The 15,061-nt window shown below is 25.3% G+C and overlaps 1 protein-coding gene across 2 annotated transcripts in view; it reads left to right on the forward strand.

Moving 5' to 3' along the window:
- The first annotated feature begins 3,752 nt into the window (after positions 1–3,752).
- Positions 3,753–15,061, forward strand: part of LOC117177436 — a 65,368-nt gene continuing 54,059 nt past the window's right edge. Inside the window, exon 1 of one of the 2 annotated variants that reach the window (XM_033368117.1) lies at positions 3,753–4,130. The gene's annotated coding sequence lies outside the window, so the exon portion shown is untranslated. The remainder of the gene's footprint in view (positions 4,131–15,061) is intronic. The other variant, XM_033368118.1, reaches the window with a different exon arrangement.

The following is a 15,061-nucleotide window of genomic DNA, read 5'->3' on the forward strand; positions in this document are numbered from 1 at the left end:
GTAATGATATTTTTACTAAAATTATACATTTCCGGTGAATTCCATGACTTAATTATAATCTGAAGAATAATGATAATTCGAAATATTTCATGACTTTTTAAATTATAATTGCCGATTTTCTACGAAAAACAATAACTTATGGTGACAAAAAATCGTTTCAAACTATAAATATTCTGTGAAATTCAACGATTTTTGTTTGATATAACCAATTCCCGATGATAAATTTTGATATAACCTTAAATTGTTTCAAAATTGTATACAGTTTTAAAAATATATTATATATCCTGTGAAAAGCGTAAAATTAACCATCAATTGTACAAAAAATTATCTTTTTTGAAATAAAATAATTTTTTTATTATTTAAAATACACTTTTTATGTGTGAAATGGCAATATACACCAAATTCTTAAGGTTATGAATTTTTTTTAAACTATATAATCCGAACCTTAATTTGCTAAATCTCAAAATTTTTAAATATTAAAAAGATTCCAAATTTTGTTTAAATGATTATGATTTTTGTTTTACATAAAATACTCATTTATGATGTGAGATGCTAAAATAACCTAAAAAAGCGTTAAAAATTGCAAATATTTTGCAAAATCTAGTTTTTATTTATACTAAAAATATAAGTTTTCGACGAAAAACATAAACGTAATAAAAAATTGTTAAAAGCTTTGAAATATTGTACAAATTATAATATGTTTTGTTTGAAAACGTAAATCCAAAATTGTTCAAATTTGTTTATTTTCCCATTAAAAAATCGTTGTATCAAAATACAATACTTTTGAGTTAAACAATATAAGTTTTCAGTGAAGTACCACAACATAACATAATATTCTTGAAAACTTGTGAACATTCTTCGAAATATAATCATCTTTTAATAAAAATTCCAATCTTTAAAATGTATACAAATTTTTCAAATTGACAAAAACTTTCTCCTGAAGATTACCTTTTTAGTTAGACATTTTATTATTTTGTTGAAAATTTAACAATTTTCTTAAAAGGACATCCTTTTTGGTTGTGAGATCAACTATTTTGTTCAAATCTCGTCTTTACAGGGTTAAAAATTTTACTTTTTTCGTAGAACATTAACCTTTTGTTTGAAAATAATGCTTTGTTGCTGATAAATCAACTGAATTCATTTTCCAATAATAACTATTTTTTCTGAAAATTTGTCTTTTTTATTCAAAAGTTCATCTTTTTTATTACAAAACTTGCATCTTTCTTGTTGAAAATTCAACTAATTCCTAGATTTTTTTTTTAGTTTAAAATTCGTATTTTGTGTTAAAAAGTCGATTGAAATCTTTTTCTATGAAAATTCAACTTTTTTTGAAAATTTGTCTAATGGTTTAAACTTTCGCCTGTTTTAGTAAATTTTGAATTTTTTGGACGAACATGCAACGGTTTTGTTGAACATTTAATAATATTATGTCAAATTAATACTGTTGGGTAAAAATTAGTCTTTTCAGAAAAAAAGTAAGTTATTGTTATTATTTATTTATGATTGTTATCATTACAAAATAACTTTTTCTCATTTTGTTTTTATCTATTTTGAGCGATATTTAATTTTTCTGGGATAAAAATGAAAAATTGTTTGTTTGAAACTTAAACCATTTTGTTAAAAAGTCATTTTTTTTAAAAATGATTCGTCTTTTTGGATTAAAAATTAAATTTTTCACGCAGAAACTTATTTTTTGTAACATTTATATTCTGATCTTGAAAAGTTAACTGAACCTTTTTTAGCAGAAAATTCATCTGATGTTGTGAAAATGTATATTTTTGATTTAAAAATGCAACTGTTTAAGTAAATTTTTCATTGCTTTTGAAAATGGAACTTTGTGGTAAATAATTATTCTTCTTTGCTTGAGTATTAAACTAATTTGTTTGAAACATTTGGTAGATTCACTTTATTAAGAAATAATTTGTTTTAAGCTTTATATTATAAGTAGAAAATTCAGCTTTTTTTATTGAAAATTTAACTACTCATGTGAAAGATAAACTACATTGTTAAAAACGTATTTTTTTGATTAAAGGCTTATGTCTGGTTGAATAATTCATTGTTTTGTTGAAAAGCCTTTTTGTTTTGAAATAAAATTAATTTTGAAATGAAAATTTAACTTTTCCAGTTTCTTAAGATTGATCTTTTTTATTGGAAGAAGTGAAAAATATTTATTTGTTTGCAATCCATTTTTTCGATTTTAAAGTTACTTTTTTTGTATTTTCTGCTTTTCTGACTACAAAAATTTATAGATTACGACACTTTCTTGTTGGAAATTTATCTTTTTAGGTTCAAAATTAAAAACCATACCATATTAAAAATGTAATTATTTTGATGAAAATTCAAGTATTTTGTTAAAAAGCCATCTTTTATAGTAGAAAATAATTGTACGTATAAATTTACGTAATAAAAATGATTCTACGTTAAAAGTATTACAAAATTAAAATTTTGGTATTTGAATATTAGTCATCAAGGATTTGGAAAAAGAAGTTCTCAGACATCCTGCCTAATTCCACAAGCAAGAACTAGCAAAACTTTTCGGGAAATTAGAAATTACATTCAATAAGAAGGGGGGGAGGTGCAGAAATATTTTATTACGGTTTAGAGGTAACCTATATTCCGTTACGTAATTTAAGTACGGTTCCTTAGTTGAAAGTTGAACTACTTTGTAAGAATTAATTTTTTCCATGCTCAAGATTCATGTCTTCGATTTAAAATTAAATTATTTTGTTGAAAATTCCTTTCATTTTTGGTTTAAACTTAATTTTTAAACTGAAAATTGAATAATTCCATTATTTTATTATTAAAACAGGTAGGATCTCTATTTTTTACTTCAAGCAGGGATCCATGCTCTTTAATATAATAACATACAATAAGTAAAGCTCTTCACGCGGGATCATTGCTATCCAAGGCCTTCCGTTTAAGTCATCTCGCACTTCGCTGACTCTCTTCATGTGATGAAGAAATTCCCAGTAGGTAAAAAATCATGCAAATTTTAAGGACGCCCTTAGGACGTTCCTAGGATATCCTATGTCGGCCCAATTAACATCTCTAAGAGATTTAATGTCCTGCAAATGTCTTAAAGAAATAGGAAGTTCTGGGGACGTATTTTGTACTGACATTAGACGTAGGAAGTGATAATCCAGAGGGCAAAAAAATTGAGTATGTCCTAGACCTCCTCGGGTCATTTCTAAGATGTCTTTTGAACATCCCACTGGGATGTCTTTGAGGCGTTGTTGAGACATCTTTAGGACATCTTTAGGACATTAGACATCTCAGAGACGTTGATTGGGCCAACATAGGACGTCTTAGAAACGCTCAACGAAATTCTTTAAGACATCTTTACCACATCTTTAGGTCATTACAAGTTTTAGATACGATAATTGGGCTGACATAGGACGTCCCGGAAACGTCCCCAGGACGTTCTTCGGATGTTCATAGTTTTTCGGCCACTGGGATGTCTTTAAGACGTCTTTATGACATCTTTAGGACATCTTTAGGACATTAGAAGTTTTAGCGACGTTAATTGGGCTGGCATGGGACGTTCTTGCGATTTCCATGGTTTTGTGAAGTCTCGTTATATCCTGATTCTTCAGCGGCATTCAGATTAATCGAATTCGAGATTTCCAGCTGTTAATGCGGTCAGTAGAAATTATTGTGCATGTGTGCGCGCGCGTGTTGGACGTTACTTTTGCCAATAGGTTCAGAGAACTAAAGAATCACAGGGTGTAGATCCGTCGGTGGTCGGCCGTAGTCAGTAGACCAGTGCATCGCCGCCAAGTCTCAGTATACGATAGGTATTCAGTATACGATACATACGTACCTAGCTGTTACAGCTTAACGCTATTCTACTCCACTTGTAACGCGCGAACGTAATTTCATAGTCTACTTCAAACTTTATAATCCCTCATTCACAAACTCATTTTCAAGAACCTTCCACAAACCAACCTACTAAGTGTTTATTAATTTATCAAGTTTATTTACCATGAAATTTGCAAGGTGATTTTACACGTGGCGTGAAACTACGAAAACCGAGATTTTGTTCAATGTGCATTTTAAAAAAAGACTGAAGAAGAACAAAGTTGAGGAATTCTAAACAATCTCGAGGGAAATTAAAAAATGTTATGTTTTGGGTAAGGATGTTATTATTTATTACTTTTTATGACCCTCTAGATGACAAAATTTATACAAAAAAAAAACAAAAACCGTTTTTAGAGAAATCTTATTATTAATTCATTACATTACAACAAAAATTATATAAAAATACAAATCTTGTTTATTATTTAGACGAATTTTGTATTTTTTATAAGGTTATATTTTATTGTAGTTTTAATTTCCTAGAAAAGTTTACCAAAAGCACAATCATACAAAATTTATATTTTTTGAAGCAAAAAATTTGTTATTTTCAGACCCATGGTGACAATCATTCGAATATTGCAATGAAATAATTTTAAATGAAAATTTATAAATAATATTTATTACAAAAAAGCTTCTATGTTTTAACTTTAAAGGACTGGTATAATATTACAGCATAATATTCGTGATTAAACAAGGAACTACAGTTTTGAGTTTATTTTTTTGTAAATATATATTTTAAAAAAGCTCTAAGCGTAATTTTTCGCTTTTTGAAGCACAATTATTGTCTTTTAATATTCTTCTATTTCTTCGCATAAATTTTTTTTTTTTAATAACCATCTAATTGCAATTTTGTAAACATTCATCATGCAATGTTGAAAAATCACTTTTTTACTACTAAACTTCCAAATTCCTGTAGACTTTTGTAGTTATACTTTTTTTTGTAAATTATTGTAGTAAATTAAAAAAAATTTAATAAAAATGGTTCTATTTTCTTGCACTTCTTAGTAAACAATTGTCTCTATGTTTTGAAATTACGTATGATATATAGTCGATATTTAGGTGAAATTTTCATGTAACAATGTTGCAGAACTGAAATTTTTACTTTATCTATGATTTATTATGATGGAAAAGTTCCTGGGAAACATGTAATTTTTTTGCATTTAATTAGTACATTTCTTACATAAAGCAAAAAAAATTACATCACTCTTAATACAGTTTTTCAACATTGCAATCTTGTATTGTCTGTTAAAGATTTTTAATTTTCCAAAATAATTTTCTGCAACAATGAGAATTTTTAATTTTTTAAATAATATTTATAAACAAATTTAGAGTTTAACTATATTTTAACGAATTGTTTAACTTTTTAGTTAATCGATTAAGAATGTCTTAGCAAGGATTTTTCGTTATAATGCTAGCTAAATTGCCAAAAATTGTAGATTCCTTATATAAATAAACAATATTTATTTAAAAAATTCAGTCTTTGCCTATTTTTGAATAAACACGCTTTATTTTTGTTTCTAAAATCGACCAATGATTTCTTTCTGCTAAAGTGAAAATTTTATATATATAATTTATATTTTGTGGACAAGACAATGATAGTTTTAGTTTGTTTTTAATTTGTCTGTAGATAGCATATGAAAAATATTAGTGCTTTCCCACTATTTGTAAATTATATATAACTCCTTAACCAACAATTAAATAATTTTTATAATTAACAAAATTACTAAAGCAAGGAACCATCTGGAAGACATTTTTAGTCGATTTTTAGAACGATTTCATCTTTTCATATTTGAATTTAAAATAGTGTAATCATTAAGGTTTTAATTTGAAATTCTACAATTTGAAAATATTTAAATTTAGATTTAAAACACTTATTTAGGAACATTTATCAAATTCAAAATTATTATTCAATTTGAAATAATAAAATTTTTAAATTATTTCAATTGAGAATCTTTTTTGGATATTTTAATTAAAAATTGTTCAATAATTCAATAATGGCTTCCATTTTAGAATTCTATATTGTAAAATAATTTTAATTTCAAACCAAAAAATTGTGTATATTTAAATGTTTTCAATTCGAAGTTAAAAATATTCAATTTCAAAAGTTTATGATCTTAAATGATATAAATACGCACTTTTTTATCGCATTCATAACATTTTTTCGACATATCAAATTTGATTTAAACCAAAAATATGCTAAATTTAAAATGTAATAAAATTAAGCTATAGAAAGTAAGACTTTCTGTGAAACAAGTCAACAAACGACACACGTGTTTAAAAAATTAATGAAAAATTAAAATAGCTATGAATTTTTTAAGGTCAAATCGTAAATATCTTTACTATGCATATCTTACTTTTAAAATATGGAAAATATAGTATTCGAAACACCAACTGACTATTAGATGAGGCTCCTAATTATAATTTTTAACATTTAATCCAAGAAATTATATTCACATTTTTTAGCTGTCATCAAAATTTAAAAAAATGAATTAAAAGCATTTGATTACTGAGAACGATTTTTTGTGGCATTATTAGTAAAGTTTCATTATATTATAATAAATTATTAACAATTTAAAATAATCCTAATTATAATTACTAATTATAAATAAATAATTGTAATCAGGAGTGCAACAAATTTGTCTCAAAATTGTTTGTTACAAAAAAAAATTCTGTTTGAATGAACTTTTAAATTGAAGAATAGCTTGTAAAAAAAGTTAATAGCCTTCGCGCTTGGACATATGAAATATATCGACCATATAACGATTAAGTCTTGTAGAAGAAAATAGTTCAACTTTGCATCATGAATATGACATTAATGGATTTAAAGGTGCTTATTAAACATTTGTCTTTAAAAAATAGGTCACATTAAAGCTCTCATAATTATTTTGTAATTATTGTTATAAGAATAACCTCAATCGACCAAAAAACAATCAAGCGCGACTACGAGCGCGTTTTTTTTTGCCTGGCGCAATTTTTAAATAAAAATATTAAAAATAATATTGAGAGATGCTTTTTATGATTCATGGTATCTCTTATCTAAAATAACAGAAAAGCAATAATAAAAATCTTTTTAAAAATTGATGAAAACTAATATCTTAAATTCAGAATTGGTAAAATATATTTTTGCAATATGTAGACAATAAAATCATTGCGTTTTTCTCAAACATATCAACTGCGTCTTTGAAATATAATTTTTTATATTAAAAGCAATAATTTCCGCCGAAAAATACAAACATAATGCATAATTTAAACTGAAACTGTTCAAAAATTGAAAACCTTGTTCATATTATAATAATTTTTATTATTAAAATCAATTTTTTTGGGTCAAACGCTAAAGATGTTATAACTTTCAAATCTTCTTCCAAATATAAATTTGTATTAAAACTAAAAATTTACAAAACAAAAAAAGAAATAATCAAAAATTATTAAATGATTCTAATCTTGTTCAAATTATAGTGATTTTTGTTTTAAAATGCCAGTTTTTGGTGTAAAACACTAGCGTAAACTAAATTATTTAATAAATTATGAATTTTTAAAAGCTAATGAGTTTAGAAAAACAATTTTGTGTAAAAAAATATTATTAGAATCTGTAATTGTTGAAAAATTTCAAATCTTTTTCAACTGCAATGATTTTTGTTTTAAAAGCGTAATTTTAGTTTGAAAAGCGAACATACTTTAAACTTGTTTAAAGTTGTAAATCTCCTTTCTCCTTGTGAATAATCTTTTTTCTTATTGAAAATACCAATTTCTGACTAAATACACTAAAATAATTTTAGAAATTATTAAAGATTTTAAATCTTGTTCAAATGATGATGATTTTGTTTAAGAGACTATTTTTTTGCCTAAAAAGCTAAAAAACTTAAAATTATTTAAATTTGTAAATATTTATTGAAATATTCTTTTTTATTATTAAAATAATAACACTCGGCGAAAAACCATAAGATATTAATAATTGTTTTAAAATTTTACATATTCCTCAAGATATAACGATTATTATGTTAAAATACCGATTTTTAGTGTAAAACGATGACATAAACTGAAATTTTTTAAATTTGTGAATCGTCTTTCGAATTAAATTTTTGTATTGAGAATACTCATTTTCGATAAAAAATACTAACATTATACAATATTGTTCATACATTATAACAATTATTTAAATCATAATGATTTCATAAATGCTGATTAAATGATTATGAATGATAATTTTATAACTACAAATTAATATTAAAAATAAACAAAACTATGAAATAACAGTTTTTTATGTACAACGCTAACGTAACCTAGAATTGTTATGAAATTATGAAAATTTAAGAAATTATTTTTGCTAGCACATATGATTTCCTATGGAAAACGTTAATAATACCTGTAATTGTTTAAAATTTTTAAATCTTGTTCCAAGTATAATGATTTTTCTTTTGAAATACTAATTTTTGTTGTGAAACGCTAACGTAGCCTAAATTTGTCAACAGTTGTGAATCTTTTTTGAAACCTTCTTTTATACAATACCAAATTTTGACGAAAAGCAATTTTTTTATTACTAAAAATACCAATTGCCGAACAAAAACGATAACTTGATCTAAAATTGTTGAAAGATTCTGAATATTGTTTGAATTATAATTATTTTTGTTTTAAAATATAAACTCTTGGTGTGAAACGCTACTATAACCTAAAGTGATTAAAATTAAAAACTGTCTATGGGGACAAATTTTTTATTAAAAACCAATACGAATTTCTGGAGATAAATATTTATATGGTACAATTATTCTTGTTTTAAAATACCAGTTTTTAGAGTAAAACGCTAACATAACCAACAATTTCCTACAGTTAAGAATCGTCTTTAAAATCTAGTTTTTAAATTAAAAATACCTATTTCTGACAAAAAGGCGTAAATCTTGTTTAAGCTATAATGATCTTTGTTTTGAAATACCAGTTGTTGGTGTAAAACGCCAACGTAACCTTAAATTTTTAAAAAATTATGAAACTGTAAAATCTAATGTTTTTGGTTTATAATCAGGCAATCTTATGTAGAAGACGTTAATGTAAACTGAAATTGTTCAAAAATAAAAAAATATTTTTAAAACTGTAATGATTTCTCTTTTAAAATACGAAATTTTCGTGTAAACGCTAAAAATGTTTAAGAATGGTGAATCTTCTTCTAAATTGAATTTTTTCATTATAAATACCGATTTTCGGCGAAAAACATTAAAATGATCCAAAATTGTTAAAAGAATCGAAACTTATGTCAAACTATAATTAATTTTTTAAGATGCCAGTCTTTGGTGTAAGTTTTCAAACTTAAAATTTAAGATATAAAAATAAATCCTTCGCTCCGCTGGGAATCGAACCCAAGTCCAAGTAAGGGGAGGGATCTTCTTTCACAGATAAAAATCAATTTTGATTCATTATTGGTTTGATTATTTAACTGTGAAAATTAATATGTATTCACTTTTATACATTTTAATATAAAAAATAGTTTAAATATTTTATGTATTAGTTTACAAAACCCTTCCTTGCAGTTCAAAGGAATCTACTTAAACCATTTCCTTTTTCGAACTTTTTACAAAAAAATTTGTGTCTGCTTTTTGAAACAAAGTTTGTCTAATAATTATAAAAAGTTACCAGTACTTTGATAAATTTTCAGAATATTTTATAATTTTTCATATATTTTTATATATTATTTTTTATAAAATTAAGCAAATAAACTGTTTTACGGATATTTCTCAAATTTATAAAAATAACACGAAGACCTATGCCCCTTAAAAATGAGTCCGAAAACATACATTTATTAAAATTATTTCTGGGGTTATTTTAATTTTTCAAAAATATTGAATATAGAATCTTTTTCAAATATATTTTTTATAAAATTAACATTTTGCCTTAAGCTTTTGCTTATAAGATTCAGAGTTTTATTACAGTATTATATAAAAAGAATAATTTTAATCTTATAAAAATTAAGATACTTTAGCAACAGCTCAGTTTTTTGGATCCGGTCTCTCAAGTAATCAATAATTAATGAAATTGCTTAAAATAAGTTAAATCTATTAACATTTAACATTTAAGAAAATCTTTGATTCACATTTTTTTAATATAATATGTTTTTTGTTCAATTCTTTCGTTCTGAAAGATTTTTTTAAATTTCTATAATTTTTTTTTCAGAAAAATTAAAACGTTTTTTTTTACCTTATAAAATTGAGTATAAAGTGATTCAGACTCCGTAAAAACCCCGAAAGTGGAAAAAATCAGACTTATATTATTCCCTTTTTATAAAATTAATCTGCCGGGTTAAAAAATAATTTTTTAGGATGACCCCTTTTTTCATTACTGCTTTAAGACTCAAAACTTTAGTTAAAAATTCATCTTTTATGTTGAAAATGTAATTATTCCATTTTTTTATTAAAAATTGATATTTTTAATTAAAAATTAATCTGATATATAGTTAAAAATTTACTTATTTTGTTCAAAATTTCTCCTTTTTTATCTAAAATTAAACTTGTGAGATGAAAATTCATTCTTTTTTTATTGAAATTTAAATATTTGGTTTTGGATTCATCTGCTTTTTTTATAAAATTAAGCAAATTGGTATAAAATTAAATGAATCAGTTTAAAATGAACTTTTTTGTTAAAAATTCATATGTTGAGTTTGAATTTAATAATTCGGCTAAACATTAAATTATTTTTATGAAATTTTGAATTTTTAGTAGAGAATGAACTTTTGGGTGAAAAATTCATAGTTTCGGGTTGATAATTCAACCGTTTGTAGATGCATCATCCTTTTGACTTTTAAAGTGTGACAACTTGGTAAAGAATTAATTTAGTTTGTCAAAAATTCTTGTTTTTTGGTAGAATATTAATATTTTTAATAGAATATTGATCTTTTTGGTAAAAAGTGTTATTATTTGCCTTAAAAATCCATCTGTTGTAGTTAAAAATCAAATTACTTGGTTGAGAGTTAAACAATTTTCTTAAAGTTTAATATTTTCGAAGGATCACATCCTTAAATGGAAATGTAACTATTTTATTTTTTCAAAATAAATATTCCGGGTTAAATATTATTCTTTTGGGCTTAGCTCTATTGCTAAAAATTGATTTTTTCATGATACATCGTTTTGGTTTAAAACTAATTTTTTGTCAAAAAATAATTATATTGTTCAAATATATTTTTTTCTTCATTTGGTTAAGAAATACTTTTTGTTAACCAAAAATGTAAGCAAAAATTCTGGAAAATACACATGCTTGATTAAAAATTAAACTATTTCATTCAAAATTTATTTTATTTGATTGAGACTTCATTTTTTACTGAAGATATATTTATTTCATTTTTGGTTACAAACCCATTTCTTTGGTTGAAAATTGAACTACTTTTTTGAAATTTTTCGAAAATTTATTTTTTACATTTTCATCATAACAAAAAGGTATTGGTTTTATGTCAATTTTTATTTTGTCGGCTTTTATCAAATCTCCGCGATTTGAGACCACCTTGGTCAGAAAAAACGATTTTCACTATAGTGTTTGTGTCTGTAGTCGGTAGTCTGTATTCTGTAAACACGATAACTTTCGAAAAATTGATCAGATTGGATTCTGCTTTGGCACACTTTTTCAAGGCTTGAAAAAAAAGAACGAGTTCGTGAACCAGCTTGTTTGGATGACAATTTAAAAAGTGAGTGCATTTTCAAAATTTTTGAAACCACATTTTTTCAAGATTTAAAAATTATATGTACAGATATTAATAGTACACAGAAACTAAAACAATTTATTCTAATGATTTTTTTCTATAAAAAGAAAATCATAACAGTTAGAGTATTTTCAAAATTCGAAAAATAAAACTAAAATGAACATTTTAAGCCAAGCAACGCATGATATAAAAAAAAGTCATTAAAAGAAAACCGTTGACTTTTGGAAGCCCTACAAGATTATCATGACAAATTTTTTAATTTGGTCGAAAAGTCGAAACTTCACAATTTGATCTTACCAAAAATAATGAAAAATCCATAAATTTCATTTTTTTTGACAAACTATGCAAGATACGAAAAAAGTGAATAAGCTAAAATTGCTAAAATTTCCCTGGAAATATCTGAAAAATTTTAATGAATCACTTTTCGATAGGACGCGTATTTTTTGTAATTAGTCGTAAAAAGAACATTGAAAATAAAAAAAAATAAATAAAAATTGTTGGACTAACGACACAAGTTACAAAAAAAAGGAGACAAAACTTGCTCGTCAAAAAAAAAACTACAAATTTTCAATAATTATTTTTTATAGGATGCGCAGTTTTTGTTTTATGCGTAAAAAACAATAAAAATGAAAAAGTTAATTTTTTCACAAACAACACAAGCTATAAAAAAATTAATAGACAAAAGTTAGGCTTCCAAAAAATACCGAAAACTCATGGCAATTTTTCATGCATAATTTTTGATAGGACACGTAGTTTTTGCTTTAGTCGCAAAAAACAACACTGAAAATGAAAAAAAATTTGAGTAACGATACAAGCTACAAAAAATAATAAAACAAAATTTGTTTATCCGAAAAATAGCAGCAAATTTTTAATAATTATTTGTTATAGGATACGCAATTTTTGTTTTATGCGTAAAAAACAATAAAAATTACAAAGGTTATTTTTTCACAAAATAACACAAGCTATCGAAAAATAAATAGACAAAAGTTACGCTTTCAAAAAATACCGAAAACTCATGGAAATTTTTCGTGAATCATTTTTGACAGAACATGTAGTTTTTGTTTTAATCGTAAAAAACAAAATTAAAAATACAAAATTTAAAAAAAATTGCCACTAACGACACGAGCTACGAAAAAAATAAGGCAAAACTTCTTTATCCATAAAAGAGCTACAAGGTACGAACTAAAATTCAGAGACGAAATTAGTTAATTTTCTTTTAATCGAAAAAAATAAGATTAAAAACAAAACAAAAATTATAAGATAAAGAAAATAGAATGAGTATGATTCAATTTTTTGTGGATATTATGAATTGTATTGATAATAATTTATTGAAATGATACATGTTTTAGAAGAGCTTAGAATATAATTTAAAGCAAAATAAGAAAAAAAAAATTAAAATAATGACGATAAATACAATTTGTGTTTTATTCTGCAAAATCTGAATAAGCAATCCCAGGCAGAGTTATATAAAAAATGTATGATATTTGACATAAAAGTGTTGTGTATAATGTAGAAAAGTTGACATTTTGGACAAAACCGAGTGCGAAGCCCGAGATACGTGATGAGAATGTGTTCGTTAAAACCGAAAGAGCTTTAACAAACGAGAGTTCACAATCACAAAATTACAGCTGTTGATCTGTTGATCTTGGATTTTAGAAGGTCTGTGCGCGAATGCTGGAGAAATGCAAAGATCGAGGGCGGAGTGCGAGAGCCATCAGTCGCGCGCCATAGGTGCGCTCAAGCTCTCCAGTTTCGTTCCTTTAACAAAAGAGAATTCACAATCGCGAAATTGCAGCAGTGGATGATTTGAATCTTAATTTTAAAAGTATAGCGCAAGAATGTGCGAAAATATAAAGACCGAACTTTATCGCGAGGTAAATATGTAATCGAGCGCGAAGCACGAGAATCAACAGTCGCGCGCTCAAAATCGCGAGCCTAGCGCGCGGCGGGTAGATTTAAAAAATTTTAATTTACAATTTAAATATTTTATTTTTGGTTAAAAATTCATTCTTTTGTTTGTTTGGAAATTAAACTGTTTGGTTAAAAATTAATTTTTTGTTGTTGACGATTCATCATATTAGTTAAAAATTGCTTCTTCAACTCAAGAGAATTCATTCCTCCATTCTAACCATTTGTTTGTGAAAAATAAACCCTTGTTCTATGTTTTGACGAGTAAGTTCCCCCTCAAAGAATTGACATAATTTCCTATAGAATAAATTTAATATTTATTGTAAAATTCCATGAGTTTGCTTATAGGCGCTTTACCCAACTATAAGAAATTTCTCTACAGCTAGGAAATGGTTAGCCTTAACAGAGTTCTGATTATAGCTTACACTCATAAAATATTTATGTAATCGCCTCGCAAAAGTACGCCATGTTCTGCAAGTAAACGTTTCTGAGTCACTAGTATAGTAACATTCTACAAATATAATACGAAAGTGTTTTCAGTCAGTTCAAGTTCAGCTAAAACTTTTACAACATGAGAAGTGTCATATAATTAAAATCTAATAAAATACATATAATTTACTTACGTACACACACAGAGAAAATGTCAAATTGTCGCAGGGGAAACCAGTGAACAATCATTCTTCAAAAATACTGATGTATAGGTCTAAGTAATTAACATGATTGAATTAAAAGAAGAAAACTATACTTGCTAATAAATCGGAATTAAATTTTTTATTATTTTCTTTTATTTGTGCTCTTAATCAATTATTATCCACTGTCGATATTATTATCCACTGCAAGTGGTTTTCCCTAAATGAAAATGTTATTCTAACAATATTGCCGATAAAAGCAAGAAAGAAATAATAATAAATAAATAATATTACATTTGAAAAGATTTGAAACTTTTAAACGACCAATTCTCTTATCGAAAATTAGATTTTGTCCTAAAAAATAGTAGAAACTGAAATATCACTTTTTTAAACAAAACTTAAAAATAGAAAAATCATCAATTTTGGCCAATAGAAACTTTTGATTCCCTCACCCTGGCTGACTAACGCTTTTCGCACAAGAAATGGTAATAATGGAGGAATTAATTACTAGACATAAAATGCATGCAAATATAAAATTAAATGAAATAGGAAGTACTTTAACTACCCAAGATTTTAAATTAAAATATATATTAAATCTTCAACAAAGCAGATTTATTTTTTACGTAAAACGATGAATTTTTAACCAAATATATATTAATTTTCTACCAAATAGTTGAATTTTTAACTTCTAAATGATAAATTTCTGACTGAAAATGCAATAGTGTAATTTTCAGATAAAAAATTAATTTTTAACCAAACAAAATTCAAATTTTCAACAAAAAAGATTAGTTGTAAACCAAAAAGGTTATTATTATTATTATTATTATTATTATTACACCATTAAGCCATTTCCCTTTCAGGGTAGGCGTGACTCACTCGGCAGGGGAAAGGAGTTGTGTGTGGATGGGATAGAGATTTTTCAGATTGATCCAGAATTCTCGTGCTATTTAAGTAAATAACACGTTCGTTCCGCAACACTGCTCCGACCCAGGTTGCT

The sequence above is a fragment of the Belonocnema kinseyi genome, chromosome 7 (genome assembly GCF_010883055.1).
Source record: "Belonocnema kinseyi isolate 2016_QV_RU_SX_M_011 chromosome 7, B_treatae_v1, whole genome shotgun sequence".
Lineage (NCBI taxonomy): Eukaryota > Metazoa > Arthropoda > Insecta > Hymenoptera > Cynipidae > Belonocnema > Belonocnema kinseyi.